This window comes from Adiantum capillus-veneris, chromosome 17 (assembly GCF_014529385.1).
Source record: "Adiantum capillus-veneris isolate H3 chromosome 17, ASM1452938v2, whole genome shotgun sequence".
NCBI classification, from domain to species: Eukaryota; Viridiplantae; Streptophyta; class Polypodiopsida; order Polypodiales; family Pteridaceae; genus Adiantum; species Adiantum capillus-veneris.
The window spans coordinates 38,159,463-38,174,276 of record NC_140947.1 but is presented as its reverse complement, the minus strand read 5'-3'; the positions used below and the strand labels follow the sequence as shown (position 1 = coordinate 38,174,276).

General features: G+C 42.5%; 1 pseudogene; it reads left to right on the top strand.

The window, feature by feature from the left end:
- Window positions 1-10,518: 10,518 nt before the first annotated feature.
- On the top strand, window positions 10,519-14,299 carry LOC147437087 (uncharacterized; annotated as a pseudogene).
- Window positions 14,300-14,814: the final 515 nt, after the last annotated feature.

Below are 14,814 nucleotides of genomic sequence, written 5' to 3'. Positions count from 1 at the left end.
TAGGTCCCTTCTAGTCATACACATTTAGCATTTACGACGACTCACTTTTAGTAAGACAAAAGGAAAGCATTTGTTGGTACTGCCTGCAGTGATATAGCCGTGGTGCCTATGAAATGTTGTACACAACTTTTAGGCTTTTTGAAGCTATTTTAAGATGCTATTCTTTGGAGCCATGCTTGTTGCAGTAAAAATAGCACGCACTTTAAAAAGCCGGCAGCAGCAAACTCTCCCTGGTCGCTCTTGTCTCAGGGAATTCTCTCTCCTCTCTCTCTCTCTCTCTCTCTCTCTCTCTCTCTCTCTCTCTCTCTCTCTCTCTCTGTGATCAGGCAGTGCCGCCGTCGTCAAGTTAGTGACAGCCTTGTTTTGGCATGCCACTGATCTATAGGAAAAGCATCTATATCTATACTATATATTATGCAGCTTAAAAATTTTGAAGAAGGAGAGGGTCTCCACGTTTCGTCTCCTCCAAGCTTTGGATTGACTATAACATTTCAACCCTACTTCAAATTTTTGCAGGTTGCACGTCTCTTTGCTTGCCGCACGTTTGTGTGTGTGTGTGTGTGTGTGTGTGTGTGTGTGAGAGAGAGAGAGAGAGAGAGAGAGACTGATTGCAACCTTTTTGCCGCACGTCAACTCTTTGTAGCGTTTAATTATTAATAGTGTCTGTGAGAGAGATCTAACGAGGGAGGGAGAGAGACGTACACTCGGGACTCATCAAATCAACTCTCCTTGATCCTGAAAAACTGGAAGCCAAACTTCGCTCAGAGCGCTGGGAAACTGACAACTTAAAAGCGAGAAAAGATTGCTTGAAACATGCCGCGGCCCTAGCTACTAGCTTGTGTGACTCGTGTGTGTGTGTGTGTGTGTGTGTGTGTGTGTGTGTGTGTGTGTGTGAGAGAGAGAGAGAGAGAGAGAGAGAGAGAGAGAGAGAGAGAGGAACGATTGGCAGTAGGCACCACCTATGCACTCCCTATGTGTGTTGACTCTGGAGAGCTTGCACAGCTCTGGAGACCCTTTCTTTGTGTCGTTGTTGTTGCAGGCTGGCAAAAGGCTGATCAATGTAGGGTACGAATCATGTACAATGTCTGCCTCCCACCCCCAGGCCCCTACGCCATGCATGATGCACAACATGAGCCGATTGGGGGGGGGGGGGGGAGAGAGAGAGAGAGAGAGAGGAGAGAGAGAGAGAGAGAGAGAGAGAGAGAGAGAGAGAGAGAGAGAGAGAGAGAGAGAGAGAGAGAGAGAGAGCTCTATTGAGAAGAATCTCTCGACTGTTTTCAACACATGCAAAGAGATGGCCTTTATTCAAATTTTCTCGTTGGGCTGCGCCAGCATTGTGTGTGTATGTGTGTGTGTGTGTGTGTGTGTGTGTGAGAGAGAGAGAGAGAGAGAGAGAGAGAGAGAGAGAGAGAGAGAGAGAGAGAGAGAGAGAGAGAGAGAGAGAGAGAGAGAGAGAGAGAGGGAGCGCTGTGGCAGCAAGGAAGCTCTTGGGTGCTTTCAACAGATGTAAAAAGATGGTCTTTCTTCAAATTATGCGCTCTCCGACTTGAGTTACAGGAGCATGAGCCATAAAGAGTGGAGACTATCCAAAACTCTCAGAACCGCCGAATGTGTATGGTTTGGAGTGCAAGAGAGGGTTGCAGTTGCGGAAGGAATTAGCTCTTGGGTGCTTTCAACAGATGCAAAGGTATGGCCTTTCTTCAAATGCGCTCTCCGACTTGAGTTACAAAAGTATGAGCCATGAAGATCCAAATCTCTCAGAACCGCCAAATGTGTACGGTTTGGAGTGCAAGAGAGAATTGCAGTTGCGGAAGGAAGCTCTTGGGTGCTTTCAACAGATGCGAAGGGATGGCCTTTCTTCAAATGCACTCTCCGACTTGAGTTACAAGAGCATGAGCCATGAAGAGTGGAGATTATCCAAATCTCTCAGAAACCGCCGAATGTGTACGGTTTGGAGTGCAAGAGAGGGTTGCAGTTGCGGAGCATGGAGCGACAATGCCTAAGTGACTATGGTTGCCACTCGTGAAGGCTACATAGCCATGCTCTATTAATGCTCGTGGTTTGACTTTTGCGTTGCTTCTTGCTTTTGGCTATGTATGTAAGGGTCGAAAGACATGGAAGGTAGATCACCTGATGAGAAGGTTGTGCATCATTTTTCTTCGTTGGCTTGCTGCAACTAGCTGCACGTGCATGAGCTCAACATGAAGAGCCCCAATGTAAGTTCCTCATAATTAAGCTTTGGGGGTGGCAAACAAAAAAGGGCATTTCAACACCTCATGTCACATGTGTATGACGATATTTCTTTAAAATATGAGAGGTTCTTTGAAGTTTGCACATGAGAGAGACTTTTACCTTTAAACTCCAAAGTGGGGAGTCAAGACTCCCATGTGATCCTAATTTTTTGGTGTCGGTTTTTTGAGGGAGGAGGAGAAAGAGCATTGTAATGTTGCATCTATTGGTGGGTTGCAGCGATGGTGTCATAGTAGAACAATCAGAGCCCGTCGTCTTGCAATTAAAAGCCATTGTGAAGTAATAGGCAAAGATATATGTGCACATGCCTTAACAAATGGCGGCAAACAGGTTGGTGGATGTATAAACAACAAAAGATGGGGTGAGGCTTTGAACCTAGAGAGAGAGAGAGAGAGAGAGAGAGAGAGAGAGAGAGAGAGAGAGATAGATAGATAGATAGATAGTTCTATTATCGTCCTGGGAGGTCAAACATGACCTATGGGACCAAATGAACATGTCACGTGGTGTGAGTGGAGTTCATAAGTGACTCTCGATGCTCAAAAATGGCTGAAATGAGCGTCGCAATAGAGAGTCCACATCGTGGTTGGGAGAGGAAGGTATGTAGGGAGAGCTCATGGCTGAATATATGGGGAAAAGAGGACCTAATGTGGTCAAAAGCTGAGCACTCAAGTAGTGTGTGGTACTCACTCTCTCGCACTTGACGAGGGCATAAGGTGCAAAGTCGATGACACTCCTCGCCAGTGCCCCAACGTCCTGTCTCGCAGCGTAGAGAATGGGAGCTAAGACGAATGGAGGCAATGGTGCGGATCGCACTCAACGGGATGGGCTCAAGGATATAGGAATGGGTTCGGTTACCTCGTTCCGAGAAGAAGAGAGATTTGTAGTTTGGGGCAACGTGTGTGGTGTAATGGCTGAAGCGAGAACCTCCGGATTTCTCCCAAGCCATGATACATTGGCGTTGTAAGAAGGCCTCATTAACTTGGGAGTCGATCGACGCATCCTTGACCAAGTGACATGCATCCCATCTTCCAAACCATTTCTTGATATCAAGCATCCACCCCGAACTTAGTATTTTGCTCTTGCATGTCTTTTGAACCTTTTGACTTGCTTCATATGCGATTCTAGGAAGTTGATGCAAAGGGCTACGTTGTGTCTTACGCATGTACTCCACAACCCTTTCCATGCCCAAGACCTCAATGGGAAGCGATCCGGACTCAAGAAGTAAGAGCATGTAGGGTGTTTGTGTCTTGACTTGGAGAAAGTTGGTGAGAAAACGCTTTTGGACATTCTCAAACTCTTTCCAAGTAGACTTCCCGATGCTTCCACCCCACACCTCCACTCCATAAAGAAGCACCGGTGTCAGCAATGTGTCAAAGAGGTACTTTTTGAGAGCCCAACACTTGATCTCTCCTGCATTGCACATGTTCTCAAATGCATAATAAGCCCTCTTTCCGGCTTCCAAGCGACGCATTGCACAATCCTTCCATTTATGATTGGATGGAACCTCAAGGCCAAGGTACTTGAAGTGATCTACCACTTCAAGTTTCTCATTGTTGTATACAATGCATGGATTTTCATCATTGAGGGTCTTTACAAGCATAACCTTGGTTTTGGATCCATTCACGATCAGCCCGCTATGTAGGCAAAAGCGTTCCAAGACACTCATAAGCTTTTGTGCATCTTCTAAGGTATGTGCCAAGAGCACTACATCATCGGCATAAAGCAAAAGCATGATCACCGCATTTCCAATCTTAACCTCTTCTATGCCTTCTTGCTCCATAAAATCAAGTACCATGTATTCCAATTCATCAATGAGTAGCCCAAAGAGGGTTGGGGAAAGTGGGCATCATTGTTTGACACCAATAGTGCTTGCAAAAAATTCTGAAATTCCATCTCCCATACGTAATCGACAGATCACTTTTTGGTAGATGCGAAAGACTGCATGCATAAATTCTCTCGGCACTTGAAGGCTTTGCATACGTCTCCAAAGATTTCCTCGCGGTACCATGTCAAAAGCTTTCTTGAAATCCACAAAGCAACAATACAACTTTTTTCCTTTCAATCGAGACGCTTCCATAAGAACTCGAAGAGTGACAAGGTGATCAATAGTGCTATGATGCTTTCGGAAACCTACTTGGCCAAGCGCACGTTTGCCATTCTTTTCAGCCCATTCACTTATCTTCATCTCCATGATACATCCAAATAACTTTGCCATCAAAGAACCAACCATTATAGTGCGATAGTTGTTCACATTGTTTACATCTCCTCCTTTGTGCAAAGGTTTGATCCAATTTGCACTCCAATCATGAGGCATGCCATACTGAAGTGCAAGGTTAAACATATCGCATATCCAATATCGTGTTTTCTTGCTTGTCCATTTAATCATTTCAGCCTTGACACCTTGAAGGTCACCTGCCTTGCGAGTAGCAAGTTTCTCAAGCGCGCGGCATACATCTTCAATGGTAAAGAAGGGAGACATAAATGGAAGGGAGCTACAACCCTCCATCTTATCAACATTGGGTTGCTCATAGAGGTTCTTACAATGCATATACATATCCTCAAGAGTCAAGTCACCAAAGCTCTCAACGCGCTTGCCTTTTAGATTTTGCCAAAACTTGCCACATGCATGTGCTTTCTCTTGTGCTAAAAGAAGTTGTTTTTCGATTTCCCACCTTCTCCTCTTCTTTTGAACAAGTGCTTTGTATGTGTGTGAACATTCCAAGTAAACTTCCTTGTCTTTGATTGCATCCAATCTTAGCAAGTGTTTTCGGGCTTGACTACATTCCATGTCAAACCATTTCTTCTTGGTGCTACCCTTCTTAGACCTTTTGCAAGACATGTGTTTCGCCGAAAAGCATTCCTTTGCACAAGAGAAAATTACTTCTTTGAAAACTTTCCACTTGCATTCTAATGTTGGGCTCCCTTGATGCTCTATCATGCTTAACATTTGGTCCACCATATCAGCATATATAAGTGCTCGTTTGAAGTCTAGAAGTAGGTACAAATGATTCACATCATGATTGGAGGCTACATGCTCGGGCCGTTTACCACACTTGAGGTCAATACATAACATCCTATGATCCGATTCCGGATTCCATTCACCAAGTGTAAAGCTTTGTATGCATTCTAGAGTGGCTTCTGAGAACAACATATAGTCAATCACGCTAGCACCATTGTGCTTTCTACATGTAAAGTCATTGGTGCCTTGCCATAGAGATACACCATTTGCAATGAGCATTCCGGTACTATTGCACATATGTAGAAGTGACTTTCCATAGTGATCCACTTCTTTTGCATCATTAGAACTTCGATTATACATGTATGAGTCATCCACTCTTCTTGATACATACGGCGAGGAAGCTCTCGGCTATTTTCAATAGATGTGAAGGGATGGCCTTTCTTCAAATGTGCTCATTTATGCTTAGATGTATGGAAGACATTCACACATGTGGGAGAATTCATGACTTTTTGAGGGGTTGTTGGAGAAACATAATGTGCTTGGCAAGGCTTTGGTCAATCTGGATGCCAAATCTATTTACCCTATTACACAACCATATTCAAAGATGTTGACGGTGAGGCAAAAGGCAAGGACATCTCGATAGAGAGAGAGAGAGAGAGAGAGAGAGAGAGAGAGAGAGAGAGAGAGAGAGAGAGAGAGAGAGAGAGAGAGAGAGAGAGAGACGTAATTGAACATTGTGGCTTATGCTACATTGTGGACATTGTCAAGCAACTTCATGATGAGACAATTTTGTATGATTCCCAACATCATGCTTGGAATTGCTTTGCTCAACGTGTATATCAAATGTGGTGTACTTTTGAATGCACAAAACGTTCTTAGAATGCAGCAATTGTGGACAGGGGCAACCTAGGGAGGTCTAGGAAGCACCATGGACATAAGCAAACGGCTTCATGATGGGATTTTTCGTCGAAGGCTCTTGGAAATGTTTTCTCAAAGTGTAGGTCAATTTTCGTATGATTTTGAGTGCACCAAAATTATCTTGGAATGCATTGACTGCTAAATATGCCCACATAGGTAGGATTAGGAAGTGATAGGCTGCTTACAACAAATGGAGAGTGAAGGTTTCTTTTCCATACGCAATCACCTATTATTGCATCTTAAAGGCATGGTGCATTATGCAAGAAAATGAATATGGCAATCTTTTTTACCAGATGCAATTCTCTATGCTTGCATCTGAAGTCATGGGGCAATGAATGTGTGCATTGTTTCCAAAATTTCATGATTAAGATGTTTAGATGGTAGCACTTGCAATGTTATGGTTGTCAAGTATGTCAAATATGGTATACTATTGAAAGAACAAAGAGTTCTTCGTTACCTTCCTATCCAAGATGTTGTCTCTTAGAATACAATGGTTATTGGATATACCCAAAAGCCAATACATAGTGAACGCTTCTCTTAAGATGCTCTCACTATAATTGCATCTTGAAGGCATAAGACATTATGAAAGAATTTGGCATTGTAAAAAAATTCATGATGAGATTGTTCGTCGCAAGTCTTAAAAAGAAAAATTCTTGCTTGGAAATTTTTTGCTCGACATGCATGTCAATTGTGGTGTACTTTTGAACACATTTTTTTTGTTTGGAATGTAGTGATTGTCAGACAAGTAAGGATGCCGTGTCTTGGAGTACATTATTATAAGGTATGCCCAAGAAGCTCTGGGTTGTCAATCTTCAAATCTCTCGACTATTTTGCATCTTGAAGTCATGGGTCAATGACAATGTACTTATAGAAATTTATCATGAGATCTTTAGCCAGCGGGTTTTGTCTCACAATGTTGTGGTTTCCATACTTGTCAAATATGGTATAATGTTGACCACAAAAATATCTTTTTGAGCTTCTTGCCCTAGATGTGGTATGTTAGAATGCAATGGTTACAAGATCTGGTAAAAAGGGAAAGAACTAGCAAGCAAGCAGTGGGTTGTTTAAGCTGGTATGGAGTGAATGTTACTCTATAGACGCAATCACCTATGCTTGCATCTTGAAGGCATAGGACATTATGCAAGTAGTTGATACTGGCAAAATGATTCATGAGGAGAAGGTTTGTTGCATGTGCTTGGGAATAAAAAATATTGCTTGGAATTGTTGTGCTCAACATGTATATCAAATGTGTGTCGTAGGGCCAGGAAGCTCTGGGATGTCTTCAACAAATAGAGAGTTGGGGCTTTTCTCCCAATGCAATCACCAAAATCTGTCGATTGTTTTCAATGAATGCAAACCATAAGTTTTCTCCAAATGTGATGATTGTGAGTGTTTTCTGAAGGCAAGTGGATAAAGCAAGATATTGACATGGGAAAACAAATTTATGATGAGATTTATAGTCAAGGGCTATTGGAAAATAACGTCATACTTGCTTAGTCTACATGTGTGTCAAGTGGGGGATACTCTCTAAGTGTAAATGCCACTTATTACATCTTGAAGATGTGGTAATATGTCTCTTCTTGCATCTTGAAGACATGCTATTATGAAAAATGCTAACGTGAGCAACAAATACATGTGACGTTGTTAGTCATGGATTAGCAAGTACATTATCATGCTCGCCAATGCTGACATGCATGCCAAGCACGTTGTACTTCCAAAAGGATAGCAGGTTTTTAACAAGCTTCTTGCATGGAAATCATGATGTCCAATTACTTCTATGCTTGTGTCCAAGAAGGAGTGATACCTCTATCTGTGCTATCTATAATATTGTCAATAGTCAATTTGCATAAAAACAATGTACTTGCTCTTGCCCAGCCTCCATCATACCCACTACCAGAGATGTAGCACATGCACAACATTTTAGCCATTACCCACGTGTCTCTAAGATCCCCAAGCCTATTGTTACTATCATACATGTGTGGCCACCGATTGCAGCCTCTTGCTCCTGCCCACCGTGTTCCTCCTACACTCTTCCATTCCTCTCCCTCTAATTTGTCACTTGCCTAAGAATCTGGGATAATGTAGCATCAATACCAACTATAAGCTTTGCTTCTGCTCTTTATTGCATCTATGTCTGTGCCCTATGTTTTTATTTTCTCCTATGATGAAGTTCGTACTCCAGAATTTTGTTGGTGGAGGCTCGTCAAAGGGCCTTATGGGAAGTTTAACAAGGCAAGAGAAAGATGTGGAACGATGACTCATGGTACTACCTACTATCCACGATGGACCCATATTCAGGCAAGTGGATGTAGGAGCAAATAAAGTAAAGTGAGGAAAGAGGGGCGGGGGAGGGGTAGTAGCATCAACCATCATCATGTCCCAAGGGGATTTCGACATGCCGAGTTGCTCGCTCACCTTACTATGTTGCCACCTCTACCCCCATCATGCCTTTCAACTCTGCCAATTTGGGCAAAGTTAGAAAAGAAAGCCCTCTACCCCACCTTCAGGGTGAGAGAACGTGACTCTGTGCATGTTCTAAATCACTCGACTGGATCTACATATAGACAAAGGCTAAAGGACAATGAGGCATGATTTTCAACTTGGCCCAAACTTTTTTTTTGTTTTTTTTTTGTGTGTGTAACATCGTTGCTCCCGAGACTCCCATTCATGTGGTACAAAAAGCACATCAAGTTCTTGATGAGTTTTTTGCTCAAAATAGCAGCTCTTGATATGCATTGATTGTAGGATGTGCCTAAAATGGTTGTGGCACAAAGGTCTAGGCTTTTTTTTACCAAATGCAATGGGAAGTCCTTTTACCAAATGCAATTGCCTATGCTTGCACCTTAAAGACGTGAGAGCCAGGTCACGCATGATTTGCAATGGTGGGTAGAAGCGATGGGGAAATTTGGATAATTGGAAACCATTGCAACGTGCACATGCACCTTGGTTACCTATCCATCGACCAACTGGTTGTGCACGTGTTTGACTTATGCATTTGATCAGTGAAAGAGGAATATTTCAGTATTCTACATTGCAATACCTGCCTACAATAAAATTCATGCAAACCATACCATTTCCTGTTGAATGCCATATAGTTCTATATATAGCACACTCACACACACACATACACACATTCTCTCTCTATGTTATGTGTGTGTGTATATATATATATATATATATCACAGAGATCTAGAGATCTAGAGAGAGAGAGAGAGAGAGAAAGAGAGAATGTTCCCACTGGTAGCTATCACTCACCTGAACACAAGACAACTTACAAGGCCTATACATGAAGGAAAGTAAGGACCATCTCAAGCACAATGAGGGACCTTGGGTGATTGATGGGTATTTACCATTTACCGTTCTCCCTCCTCTCCACCCCCACCCCCACCCCCCCCCCCCCCCCCCCCCCCCCCCCCCCCCCCCCCCCCCCCCCCCCCCACACACACACACACACATGAAGCCTGAAGGGATTGTGTGACATAGAGGAGTATGCCAAGACACCTCAAAGATCTATTTGATGTGTCATGAACTCAGGAGGAGGACACTAAGAATGCTTCAACAAGACCTCACATTCTTAATGCAATAGGACCAATCCCAAGAGATGTCAACGAGTCTTGAAATGAAGACTAAAACATTAAGAACATTCCACTAAGTCCTCACATTTCTAATGCAATAGGAACAATCCCAAGAGACATCAAAGATTTGCTGAACAAGTTTTGAAATGAACACTAGGACATTAGAAACACTCTAGCAAGATCTCAAAGTGTTAATGGAATACGAGTGGAATACCTAAAGATCTTTTCCATGAGTGTTGAACTGCAGACTAAGATAATAGGAACACTCCAACAAGATCTCAAAGTCTAGATACTCAAGTATGAAATGGATTAACCAATCTATCACACTAGAGAGAGAGAGAGAGAGAGAGAGAGAGAGAGAGAGAGAATGCAAGTGGGTGTTGCATTGGCAAACGAGAGAAGAAGAAGAAAAGGGAGAATTTATAACAGTGTATGAGAAATCCTAGGAGACCTCCAAAATCAAAATTCTTGGAAGAAGGGCGGAGGGGGGGTCAAATAGACATGCCCTTTCCTGAAAAAGAAGGTACCTAGCATAGAAATCACAAAGGATTATTGTTGGTCCATCAAGAAGCATGTGGAGGGTAGGTGGAGAGTAGTTACTTTTTATTAGTTGTTAGATCTTTCCCAAGAAAAAATATATAGACTTAAATCACAAAGGATTATTGTAGCTTGGTCCATCAAGAAGCATGTGGAGGGTAGATGGAGAGTAGTTACTTTTTATTAGTTGTTAGATCTTTCCCAAGAAATATTATATAGACTACTAATCCAAAAGACAAATTTACACTTGGTTTGATTAGAATGTGAAGAATAGTTACAATGTATGAGTTGAAAGCCCTTGCCATAGAGTAAGTAGCTGGAGCAATAATTGATGCATGCATGATGCATGTATCAAAGAGCTCACAAATCCCAAAGGAGAATTACATGCATTTACATTTCATTGTGGAATCAAGGAGAGCAAGGTCACCATGATCGAGGTGTACCTTCTTCTTAGCCGCAGCAACGCGCGGGTCACATACTAGTATTCTATAAAAGAAAATTGAAGTTTCATAAGAGCATCCATCCATTGTAAATTACAGCAGTCCAAAAATGCATTACTCTTTCAAAAGAAGTGTGAGCCTCTTGGCACAAATGCTATTCTAGAGTCATGCAAGTTGAATATCCTTTGTAGAAGGAATAAAAATTGCAAGCTTAACAAGTAAGAGAAGTTGTGAAGGTGCATCCTTTGCGGTATATTTTTTTTATGGAGCTCCTTGTGCAAAGGATATGCCATTTTTATGGAGCTCCTTGTGCAAAGGATATGCCAGTGTTGATTGTAACTTTTTGTGATTAATGCAATTCAAGCTCAACCGAGCACTTTATATATAATTTAAAAAAAACTTAAAATCTTCTACGGATAGAGTAGAGTTGATAAAAAGATAGGAGGTGAGAGAAAAGACGTTACAAGGACAGAAAGAGAATGGCATAAACATTTTAGAAAATAATAGGAGGGTCACTCAAACAAAGAATATATCCCATAACTTGGGGGAGAGATAGAAAGAAAATGGCATAAACATTTTAGAAAATAATCTGAATGTTTTTTTCAAAGTGACAAGTTTTAAATAAAGTTGAAGAGACACAAAGGCATACTGAAGTTCATGGGGGATAGAGTCATGGGGAGTACGTATTCATTTTTGTTGTGTTTTTAATATAAAAATTTGTAGGAACCTTGTACATCAAAGAAATTTGGTGTAGAGGTAGAAGAGCCTAAAGAATTAAGATTGTAGAATTGAGCAGGATGCACTACAGTGCTAGGTTTGGTAATGCTTTGCATGCAAGCCACCCAAAGCAAGAAGGCTTAGAGGGGTCCGTTGCGGTAGGAAGTCATGTTGGTCTCATAGGTTTCAAGGATTGCGTGGGAGGCTACTACCCCAGAGGTAGGGGATCTTCTATGGAGGGGAGCACTCGAGCCGCTCCACACTCGTTTTTGGCATTGGGAGCAGTTTCCGTCCCACCTCCCCCATGGGAGGCTTGGATCTGTCCTACGTGCGATTGACAAGGGCTTGTGGTGTGGCAGGTTGCACCTCTTGGTGGCTGCAATCTCAGCAGGAAGGGGCTTGGCTCCCTTTTTTGTCAAGGAACTGTAGATTGATCTCATTTTGCTCGTTCCCAACATTTGCTCCGACGGGTGGTAGACGCCTTGAACTTGATGGCTTTGATCGACGCCAACTCTCGATGATGAAAGCCTAAGGACTATTCTTTACAGGTCTCCTTGTGGCCGCTCGGATCTGACGCCATCCGGGTGGTCTTTGGTCGACGGAGTCTCTTTGGTTGGTGATGGAGGCCGTGACTCCCTCATATGTGGTGCTATATTCTTTGTTTGAGTGACCCTGATGTTGTGGGATATATGCATTCTAGTTATGTTTACCTTGGTCTGACAGTATGTACCAACGATTTTGGAAAAAATCGTTCAAAGTTAGAATCTCGAGAGGATGCCCGGCTTTCAAAAAAGTGAAATGATACAATTTCTCCCTCTCCTTGACATGTGGGCTCCATGCCACCTCTCTCTCTCTCTCTCTCTCTCTCTCTCTCTCTCTCACACTCACACCACACACACACACACACACACACACACACACACAGCCCCCTCTACAATGTTTCCAGACAACTTCGAGTCTTTCTCTCTCGGCGCCTCTCACGACCACTACAAAAGGGCAGCTTGCAAGCTCGCTCTCTCGCTCGCTTGCACAACTCTCTCTCTCAACTTGCGTTGAAAGGTGGGGTGATCCAAGTGAGGTGGGTTGTTGCTTGTGGCAGGAGCAACAACAACCTCCTCGTGAAGGGCATCGACGAGGTGCAGAGGAAGGCAACGGGGAATCGCAAGGGGTTGCAGAAGATTCTTTCGAATCTTCCAAGCTAATGGATTTATTTCATTAGTTACCCGTATGCACCTAGCATTACATGTTAGGACATTTGTAAATTTTTTTGGATTTGGTATCCATGGGCGTGGAATTTTTGTTGTGTGCGCTGAAAATTCATTTTAACTCTCTCTAGCTAGAGAGAATGACAATGGGAGAAACTAGGAGCTTTTCTCACAGCCACATCCCACTAGAGCCCACATCGTGTAGCAATAAAAAACAATCAAAGAAAAGGTAAAGGAACTTTGGAGGTAGCTCTTAATGAAATTGAACACCCCATAGCCTATTTTTGAAAAGTTTTGAGGGACACAAGTCCAACAGTAGGAGATGCGAGATGCAAGACCTTTGAGGGCTGTCAATCCCAAATAAAATTTCAATCTATACTAGGCATTAAAACAACTAGTCCGTCGGCTACCTTCGGCGGCCTCTCTCTCTCTCTTTATCCCATGTTTTCTCTCTCTTTCTCTCTCCCTCTTTTGAAACGTAACTTTCATCTCGTAGCTTGCATCACGTGTAAAGGCGATTCCCCTCCGTGATATTATGTTAAGTAGATAAAACTTCAATCAATACTACCAAACCCTCTTCTCTTTCAAAGCTTCTTTTAGAAAGCTGCAAAGCACATGGACTCTCGTGAGTAGCCCTGTATCACTTCCAAAAGTAAAATCATTGCCTTTAGTAATCCATATCTTGAAACCCACTTGAGTGACACGTGTCCAAAACTAGGAGATGCATGCGTCACGGTCTTCAAGGCTTCATCACAAAGATATATTCAAGCAAACCAAAAGCACAAAAGAGAAAGGCTAACGGAAGAATTATCACTTATTATTCAGTCAAAACCTAATGTGGACCTATCAACTTTATGCGAAGGATAGTGAGGAATTTAATAGGACAAAACAAATTGTGTTTAGAATCGGCTACTCATGGCATTTACCAAGCGTTAATTCATGAGGATGATTCGTTCGTCCCCTTTAACAAGCAGTGGAAGAAGCAATGGTCCGAGGTTCGATGGGTAAAGGTCACGGAGAACATTTGGAATCCACAATGGCCTCAATTTACAAAGATATTTTTGTGGAAGGTGCTTTGGGGGGCTTGCCGACATATGTCAAGATTCGAGTGCGAGGTAATAGATCCGATAGATGTTCAGGGTGCAAATTGGCCAGCGAAGACCTCGACCACCTTTTCATGGAATGCCCGTCTATTAGAGGCCTCACAGGAAAGATGTGCAAATGGGTACAAAGGACATGGAAGATAGGGTTTTTCAAGAGGGATTTGTGCCTGGGTGGTAAACAATTTCAAAGTTCTGCACTTCTAATCTGTACTCAAATTGTTAGGTATTGTTTCTTTAGTCATATTTGGAAGGCCACGAACTATTATGTCTTGGATAGTGACCTCTCTGTGGCTAGCTTCTTAGAGATTGTACAAGAAACCAAGGAGTTAATTTAAGTGGTAAGTAAAAGGCATAGCTCAGATGAGTGGCTTAGGGAAACCATCACCATCCGCTTGAGCTCTGCTTTGTAAAGGATTTAGTTGTTCACAATAGTAAGCTACTAGGTACTTGTAACTAAGCTCGGTTGTAGCCCTTTGTCCCTCAAGGCTTGACCTGAGCTTGAGGCTAATTTGTATATCTATTGGTGACTCTATCATACAATCACTCACAATTGTGAGCTTTGAAAAAAAAAAAAAAAAAGGGGACAAAACAAATTGTAAAGCAATCAAAGTGATAAAAGGTCTTACTACTACTCAGCCACTCTACACTATCAGGATTTGAAGGGTACTCTATTCTTTCGCAATACCCTTCCCTACGAAAGGGCATATTTTCATCTTATCGATGTTTGTAACTTATCTTTGGTGAGCAATATAAGTAGAATTTTTTTTCCTAAACTCACAATTGTGAGTATATGTAAATATTACGAAACAAAAAAGTTACATTGATACAACCGAGCCATGACCTCTACCAACAAACGTCCCACCAAATCATCCAAAGCAAGCGACTATACATCAGCTGATAGAGGAAGCCACCCTGAGACCATAAAGGTTGTCATAGGGTTGCCACCAAGGAGAAAGCCCTGCCACAACCATCCCCTTCACCACCAAGCTAAGGCATCAAGGACTAATCGCTGATAAAAGAAACTAGGGGAGTCATCTTTTCTTCTTCCTCTGCTTTAGCAAGCTAACATTGCTAGTACTAATCTTATTACTTCTAACCTTAACAATATGG